The sequence below is a fragment of the Gossypium hirsutum genome, chromosome A01 (assembly GCF_007990345.1).
Source record: "Gossypium hirsutum isolate 1008001.06 chromosome A01, Gossypium_hirsutum_v2.1, whole genome shotgun sequence".
In the NCBI taxonomy this organism is placed as follows: domain Eukaryota; kingdom Viridiplantae; phylum Streptophyta; class Magnoliopsida; order Malvales; family Malvaceae; genus Gossypium; species Gossypium hirsutum.
In genome coordinates, this window is record NC_053424.1 from 17,029,471 (window position 1) to 17,039,016 (window position 9,546).

Below are 9,546 nucleotides of genomic sequence, written 5' to 3' on the forward strand. Positions count from 1 at the left end.
TATTTATATAGTATTATCGTGTATATTTTTTTATTTCTATTTTTTGTTTCTATTAACCATATATTTTTACACTACTTCATGTATACATTTTTATCCTTATTTATTGTCCTTAATCTTAGTACCTGTTCTATTATATATGTATATATTTGATATATAGGTGTATATTTACGTAATAGGATTTTTTTTTATATATATCATTATTCCCAATATGTATATATTATGTCAATATTTAACTATTATATTACATGCGCATTTTTTTGTGTATATACTTTTTAATATTGTATTTTCATCGTGCATATATTTCGAATACTATGTTATCTTTTTACATATTATATTATGTATATATATTTTTTATATACGCTATGTACATACATCTTTCAATATTTATTATTATGTATATACTTTAACATTACTAGTTATATATTTTTATCACTTCATGTATAGTTCAAATAATATATATAGTATATTTCTAACATTATTACTACTTATATATATGTGTGTACAAAACTATATTACGTACATACTCTTAATATCATTTCTTATATGTATATTCATTGTTTTCTCGTATTTGATACTATTATTACATTTAATCTTGCATGTATTGTTATTGTTTTTTTTATATATTATTGTCATATTCGTTATTTGCTTCAATGTATTTCTGGCTCTTTTATTTATTTTTATTTCACATCAATTTGCTTTACATTATTTTGAAAATCTTATTCTTATTTTTTAATAAGTGAGGCAATGTATCGATTTAACATTAAACCGTCAGTTTCATCGCTATGTTGGATGGAATTTGTCGGCTCGTGTTAAAACGGTATATCCTTCTCAAAAACTGAAAACTAAAATTTCATGTCTTTTCAATTGGATCGCGATTAAATCTTATATTGAACTTGTATTTTTGAAAATCAAGACAACATCTGTTTATAAGATACCAATTTTGGGCGTCGCGAGGGTGCTAATACCTTCTTTGCACGTAACCGACTCCCGAACCCTAATTTTTATCTGGCTTTTGACGTAGACCTAAGCTCAGCTTTCTTTTTATTTTAAAAAAGAAATCTAATAGGTGTCTGATCACACCTAAGAATAAGGACCGGTGGCGACTCCCTTTTATTTCAAAATCAAACTTCAGTTTTCAAATTTTCAATAAATTGCCTCAATTAGCGACCGAGCTAAATTTTTTACGTCGCTACAGCTGGCGACTCCGCTGGGGACCCATTTTTGAGAGTCGTGTCTAGAATTAAACTCGTGTTGTCAAAATTTTTGAACTTCCTTGTTCAAATTAATGTTTAGTCGTGATCCTCAAATTTTGTTTTCAAAAAATTCATGCCTTTGCATCATGCTGTAAATATTCTTCTAACTTGTTTTATCTTGTTGATTTTCAGCTCTAAGTTTTTGGGTTTTTGTAGTTTAGTTTTTAAATGAAACGTAAAGGTTTGTGAGTTTCTCCCCACACACCGTGCACCTGCATTTTGCATAACATGAGCTCTCTACCCGGGCTCCGTCCATTTAAGTGAAAGTAAACACTATGCCTTCGTGAGTTAACTCGTCCCTCCGCACAGGCTAGTGAATACTTTCGTGTTACATATGACTTATGCTTTCGTGAGTTAACTTGTCCCTCTGCATAGGCATAAGTAAATGTAATCCCTCGAATTGAACTCGTGAGCCTGTGATGGGCTACGACCGCGGCTTCGTACTAATCTTAGTAGATGACAGTACGGATAATTCGAGTACCTATCTAGAACCGAAACCACATATAGTGAACCGTACGAGCCACCTAACTAGAGCCATGCCGAACCTCCATCCGTTAATGGTCACCAAAATAAGTACACGGGAGAAACGTCTCTTGTCTTTCATTTTTTTTATATTTACACTGTTTGTGCAAAAGAACTGAAACGGGTAGCTTAATTTGTTTCTCAATTTATAATTGTTGTGGTTACTAACCAAGTTTGTTTGTTTTTATTCTTATTTTACATCATGCATTATAGGCATCATATTAGGAAGGTGTTGACTAGAGATTTGGTTGCCAAAAAATGGGTTTCTAATGGAAGAGTTAATTATAAAAACAACCGAGAAGAATGCCGTGGTTCGGGACTGGTCTCTAAAAACTCAGAAAGAAAAAGGGGATAGTCTAGTGGAGGGATGTATTGCCAATCTACCCGAGCACGTAACTGTGAATGTTCGCCAGAATAACCTTGAAGATTTGGTTCAGGTTTGGAATTAGTGGGACTCGGAAACTAGGGGTATCTTCACCGAGAGATATGGAGACATAGCCAATTTGATTGCTGTCAACGTAGACGAACGATTGATCTAAGCCATGGTCAGATTTTGGGATCCGGCTTACCAATGTTTTACCTTCAATTAAAAAGATATGACTCCGACTAGAGAAAAGTATGTTGCTTTGCTTCATGTTGAAAATGCGCAATTTCATAAAGTATATGTGAATGAGCCTAAGCCGATGACCTTCAAGAAGAAGTTAGTAAGATTGACAGACATGACTGACGCATGGGCCGAAAAACAGATAAAGAAGAAGAATGAAACCATTTGCATCCCATGGTCTTCCCTACGAGATTTGGTTCTGAACCATCCCGACATGTTGAAAAGAGTAAATCTATTTGCTTTGGCCATTTACGGTTTGATCATCTTCCCGAAAGTCCTTGGACACATAGAAGTTGCGGTGGTGGATTTCTTCGAAAGATTAAAACAAGGAATCAACCCTGTCCCGACTATCTTGGCCGAGACCTTTAGATCCTTAAACAGTTGTACAAAAACGGGGAAATGACACTTTATCGGATGCACGCAGTTACTAAATGTCTGGATTTTGAGTCATTTTTGAAAAGTAAAGCGCACACCGTACCACATGTTTTCAAAAACTTTCGCCCCGTTGGAAGCCTATATTGAGAAAGAATGGCCAAAGGATGTCACTGAAGAACATTGGGTCTCAGTTTTCCAGAACCTTCGCGCTGAGGATATAACGTGGAGAGCACCGTGGATACGCCCTTCGGTTCTGCTATACAAGGTCAGAGATCAAGATTGGGTACTACTACTCGGGTTATGGGGAGGAGTTGGATATGCCTCGTTATTAGTCTAAAGGTAATTTTCTTCATGATAATTCATACCCGCCACTAGAGGATTGGCACAGTCCGAGTTCGCTTTTGTGGGTGAAGGGTATATGAAGAAGGTCCGAGATATCGCAAAGTTTTGGAAGAAAATTCATCTGATGGAATTGGCTCTATATGCTGATACCCTCACCCAAGATTACGACATATGGAAGAAGCAACGGGTGAATAGTCAGCAAATCTCGTCAACATACTACACTGTCCAGAATTCTTTCTTGGAGGAAATACCGTCTGAGCTAGAAATGGCAAGACAAGAATTTGAATGAGAAAAGGCCAAGATGTCTCGGGACCTTAGTGCTCTTCAAGAGGAAAACTACCAATTGAAGATCGACTTTCAGATTGAAAGATCCAGAACCGAGAAAGTGTAAAAAGAGGCTGAAGTTGTAAGAAATGGCTTAAGAGATCTTCATCTGGAAAATAAGAAGTTAAGAGGCACAATAAAGAATAGTGGGCTGGGCAAGTCGTCGGTAGAATGGAAAGAAGAAATAAGCAACATCAAAGGTGGGATGGAATTTTGGAAAGGAAAAGCGAAGAAAGAGGAGGAAAAGGCTGCGCGGGCGATGATAGAACTAAGGAAGAAGAACACTGAATATGAAGCTGTGTCTACCGAGGTAATGACTAGTCGATTTAAACGTCAAGAACTAAAAGAAAGGATACGAAAGTTAGAAGACATGCTGCAAGATCGTCAACAACAGCTAGATACTCTCTTGAAGGCTTTGGAAGAAAAGAATAGTCAATATGATAGAGACATTCGTGCTTACGAAGAGGGCCTCCAAGAAAAAGAAATGCAACTTAGCTGTTTGATAAATGAAATTCATGGGGTAGCCATGCACGTGGTACAACTATCGGAAGAAGCTAAAATTCTCATTTGCCAATTCCCTCCAAGTCGAAGATCGAACATATCAAAATTCTTAGCACGAGTAAAGAAATACGGCGATATAGCCAGGAAGTTTGTGTAATGGCTGAATCAAAAATGGCAAAATGTTTTGTAATGAACTCTTTTGATGAATGAAATGCCTAAATAGGGGCTATCTTGAAATCAACACCAATTTCTTGCATTTCCTTCATGATTGGCATCCATTTATGCATTCATTCATTCATTCATTGCATATCCCATAATCATTCGCTAAGGTTAAAACATACAATTCGCAGTTGTAATACCACAAGCCTGGAACCACGTCATTTGTATAGAACGCGTCGACAAGCTAGGGCAATGGAGGCTGAATTTAATGAAAGAATCGAAAGAATGGAAAGAGTCCAAAGGGAATTACAAGAGTAGTTTGCCAAGTCGCAACAAGAGACAAGAGACTTAACGGTGAGATCTCGAGAAGAATCACTCGAACAAAGAGACCAAATAGCCAAGATGATGGAAATGGTATCAGCTCTAGTAAAAGGAAAAGGACCTATGAACCCTAACGTTGTGGAACCGCAATCAAGGGTTAACCTAAATCAAGATCCTTTCTATCCCCCAGGATTCATTCCACCTTACGCACATGTAATACAAAGAGAGCGCCCTCAAGAGAACCTACAGGCTTGGAGCAACGACCTGCGCCACCTGCTAATCTGGGGTAAGGAATATTCGTACCAAAGCCGGGGGCTAGTCCTGCTGATCCACTCGTTCTAGATTTAGACGATCCAGCAGAGATAGCCAGGTTGAAATCGGATAATCACAATGCAAATGAGAAATATAGGAGCCTAGAGGAAAGACTTAAAGTGATAGAAGGCACTGAAGTCTTCTCCGCACTAGGTGCTAAAGAACTCAGTTTGGTGCCCAATTTAATTCTGCCTCCGAAGTTCAAGGTGCCTGATTTTGAAAAGTACGATGGGACAAGATGTCAAAAAGCGCATCTTGTCATGTTTTGCCAGAAAATGACGGGTTATGTGAATGAAGATAAGCTACTCATACATTATTTTCAAGATAGTCTAGTAGGACCGGCTCTTCGGTGGTACAATCAGCTTAGTAAGGAAAAGATCCGATCCTGGAAGGACTTGGAATCAGCATTCTGTGAGCAGTACAAGCATGTATTAGATATGGTGCCTAATCGAATGACTCTACAAATGATGGAAAAGAAACCAGCAGAAGCCTTTAGACAATATGCGCAAAGGTGGAGAGATGTCTCGGCCTAAGTGGAGCCTCCACTGACTAAGACTGAGATAACGGTCCTTTTTATGAACACGTTGAAAGCGTCATTATGGTGGGAATAGGAAGCCGTTATACCCCTAATCCATATCCAAACCCACCTCGACCTCGAAATTATCCACTCCCGAATTTCTATTATCCTCCTCAAACCCCTTATTACCAAGCACCACCTCCTTCCTACCCCGTATACGCCACGAACAACCAAAGACCCGTCACCATATTCCCACAAAATACTGTACCCACTCAAAGCCAACCCAGAAATGAACCAAGACCCGCAAGGTCCAATCCCGAGAGATCGTAATTTACTCCTATCCTTGTGTCGTATGGGGAATTATACCCAAAACTTTTGGAGAAACAACTAATATCTCTCCATTACATGGCACCCATTAAACCTCCATACCCGAAGTGGTACGATCCAAACGTTAGTGGTGCATACCATGCTGGGAACCAGGGGCATTCCACGGAGAATTGCCTAGCCTTTAAGAGGAGAGTTCAAGGACTCATTGATGTGGGCATCCTACGATTCGATAGTGCCAGTAACGCAACTGGGAACCCGTTCCCTAACCATACCGAAGGAAATGTGAGTCCAGTGGGGAAAGAGGACGAATGGCAAGTTAGAAGATATGTTTCGGAAATAAGGACACCTTTGCTGAAAATCTGGGAGGTACTGATTAAGAAAGGATTGCTCTATCACCCCGATAGAATTCTAGGAGAAGAAGGTCAAAGTTTTTGCAATTTCCATGGAATTGTAGGACATGACATTCAATCATGTGAGGAATTCAAAAGGTTGCTTCAAGACCGGATGGATAATAAGGAAATTAAGGTCCTTAACAAAAGGGAAGAGGCCAACGAAAGAGAAGTATGCACCTCTGATAGCCAATCATCAAGTCTCCCTTATAGCGCTGATCGGCCGTTAGTAATTTATTACGATGCGAAGAAGGAGCCAGTGAAACCAAAAGTGATAATCGAAGTATCATCTCCTTTCCCTTACAAGGACGACAAGGCAGTACCGTGGAAATATGACGTCAACATCGTCACACTTGAAGTTGAAAAGTCTGAAACCACAACCGGAGATGTTGGGGAGGTAGGCCATTTTACCCGCAGTGGGTGGTGCTATTCTAAAGAAGTCGAGTCGGCAAAGAAGAATAGTGACTTGAAACAGAAAGGAAAAGCACCAATGCATGTGACCGAAGATGAACATGAAACTGTGCCTGAACAAGAAGCTAAAAAGCCTGTGGATGAGGAGGAAGCACAGGAATTCTTAAAATTTATCAAGCACAGTGAGTACAACGTGGTGTAGCAATTGAACAAGCAGCCAACACGAATCTCAGTATTATCTCTACTATTAAATTCAGAGCCACACCGGAACGCCTTGTTAAAGGTGTTGAATAAAGCTTACGTGGCAAACAATATATCCGTTGAGAAGCTTGATAGATGGGTGAATAACTTAAACGCGGATAATTTCATTTCTTTTAGTGATGATGAAATGCCACCTAATGGTAGAGGCTCCGTGAAAGCATTACATATCACAACCCACTGCAAGGGTTATATAATACCGAATGTGCTCATCGATAATGGATCGGCACTCAACGTCATGCCTTTGGCCACACTTTCCAGGATTCCGATGGATTTGTCCTATCTAAGGCCTTGCCATTCCACAGTAAGGGCATTCGATGGAACAAGACGAGAAGTCATGGGAAAAATCGAGATCCCTCTAGAAGTGGGTCCTTACATATATGATGTCGAGTTTCAAGTCATGGACATTACACTATCATATAACTGCCTTTTGGGAAAACCCTGGATCCATTCCGCTGGAGCGGTCCCATCATCCCTGCATCAAAAGGTGAAATTTATCATGGATGGTTGTTTGGTCACTGTCGAGGGAGAAAAAGACATTGTAGCATCTATTTCTACCGACGCACCATACATTGAAGTGAGTAAAGATGCTATAGAATGTTCCTTCCGATCCCTTAAATTTGTCAATGCGACTTTTGTCGCTAAAGGAAACAGAATGCCGGTGCCAAAACAGTCGAGAAATACCAGAATGGGTGCCAAGTTAACTGTAGGAAAGGGAGCTTGAGCGAGAAGAGGTTTAGGGAGATATCTGCAAGGAATAGTCAGGGCTTTAAAGCCAGTATACCACAAGGCGCGATACTGTTTGGGGTTCCAGCCAGACATGCGTCAAAGAAGAAAATAATGAAAGAAAGATCAGGAAAGAAGGATCGCAAGAACCTTAGGCCGAGAATTAGAATGGGAGCCCATAACGTACCCTCCTTTGTCAAAAACATTTACATCTACAGGAATGATATACCCTGGGCAAGATAATTTACAAAGCACGATGTTATTAATTGAAAGGGGTCGTCAGAATGTCAGTATAAATGTTATTGACAAAGGAAGTGATGCAATTAAGGATGTTTCAACAATACGCCCTTGTCCTCTTGGATTTGTTTTGAACAATTGGACTGTTGTGGAGCTCCTTGTAGTTTCTAAATCCCTTCCAGAGTAATGTTCAGTATTAACACTATTTTTTTTGTGTGTCCCTAAGTAATAGAGGGATTCTTTTGTAAGAGCTTATGATTCGCTCTTTATCATTTAAATGAACATCAATGAAGATGCATTTTGTCACGATCTTTCGCATTATCACTAATTTCATAATCATTTTCTCATTTCATATCCTATTATTACATTTGCCTCATACTATGCCATAACATTTTGTTTGTTGGTTCCAATACTTGGATGCCCTTCTATAGTTTCCTTTTCCATACAACTTTCAGGTGCTCAGATAAAAACAACATGAACAAGCCCGTTACGAATCCTGAAATCGACTTTGAGAAGGCTATTTGTTTAGGAGAATTCGAAGCCGAAGAAAATGCTGAAGACTATGTCTCGTCTCCTAACCTACTAAGAATGGTGGAACAAGAGGATAAACAGATTTTGCCTCATCAAGAATCTGTTAAAACAATAAATTTGGGGACTGGAGAAAGGAAGCAAGAAGTGAAGATTGGCACCTCTATTTCAGGGGGCACCAGGCACAATTTGATTGCTTTGCTCCACGAGTACAATGATGTATTCGTATGGTCATATCAGGATATGACAGGATTGGGTGAAGATGTAGTGGTCCATAAGCTCCCATTAAAGCCAGAATGCAAACCCATTCAACAAAAGCTAAGACGAATGAGACCTGAGATGTTGTTGAAAATAAAAGAGGAAGTCAAGAAGCAATTTGATGCTGGCTTCCTACAAGCCTCCAAATATCAAGAGTGGGTGGCTAACATAGTCCCGGTACTAAAGAAAGACGGCAAAGTACGAATGTGCATAGATTATCGTGACCTGAATCGAGCAAGTCCTAAAGATAATTTTCCTTTGCCACACATTGATACGTTGGTGAATAACACAGCAAAACATTCATTGTTTTCTTTCATGGATGGATTCTCGGGGTATAATCAGATCAAGATGGCCCTTGAGGATATGGAGAAAACTACCTTCGTAACAATGTGGGGAACATTTTGCTACAAGGTGATGCCATTCGGATTGAAGAATGCTGGGGCAACATATCAGAGGGCTATGATAAAGTTATTCCATGACATGATGCATAAAGAAATAGAGGTCTACATCGACGATATGATTGCTAAATCCCGAGGGGAAGAAGAGCATGTAGTGAACCTAAAGAAGTTGTTCGACAGACTGAGAAAGTTCCAGCTAAAGCTCAACCCAGCCAAATGTACGTTTGGGGCTACCTCGGGAAAATTGCTAGGCTTCATCGTCAGCGAAAGAGGCATTGAAGTTGATCCAGATAAAATAAAAGCCATTCAAGAGTTACCACCTCCGTGCACGCAAAAAGAAGTCAGAGGATTTTTAGGGAGGTTAAACTACATCACTTGATTCATCGCTCAACTTACAAACCAATGCGACCCAATCTTTCAGCTTCTTCGAAAACACAACCCGGGAGAATGGAATGAGGAATGCCAGGTGGCCTTTGATAAGATAAAACAATATTTGTCTAGTCCTCCAGTGCTAGTACCGCCAACTCCGGGAAGACCATTGATACTGTATTTGACTGTGTTCGAAAAGTCAATGGGTTGCGTGCTGGGGCAACACGACGAGTCAGGAAAGAAAGAAAAAGTGATCTACTACCTCAGCAAAAAGTTCAATGAACACGAGGCAAAGTATTTGTCCATTGAAAAATACTGTTGCGCTCTGGTGTGGGTAGCTCGAAGACTTAGGCAATATATGTTGTATCATACGACATGGTTAATTTCAAAGCTAGATCCAATAAAGTACATGATG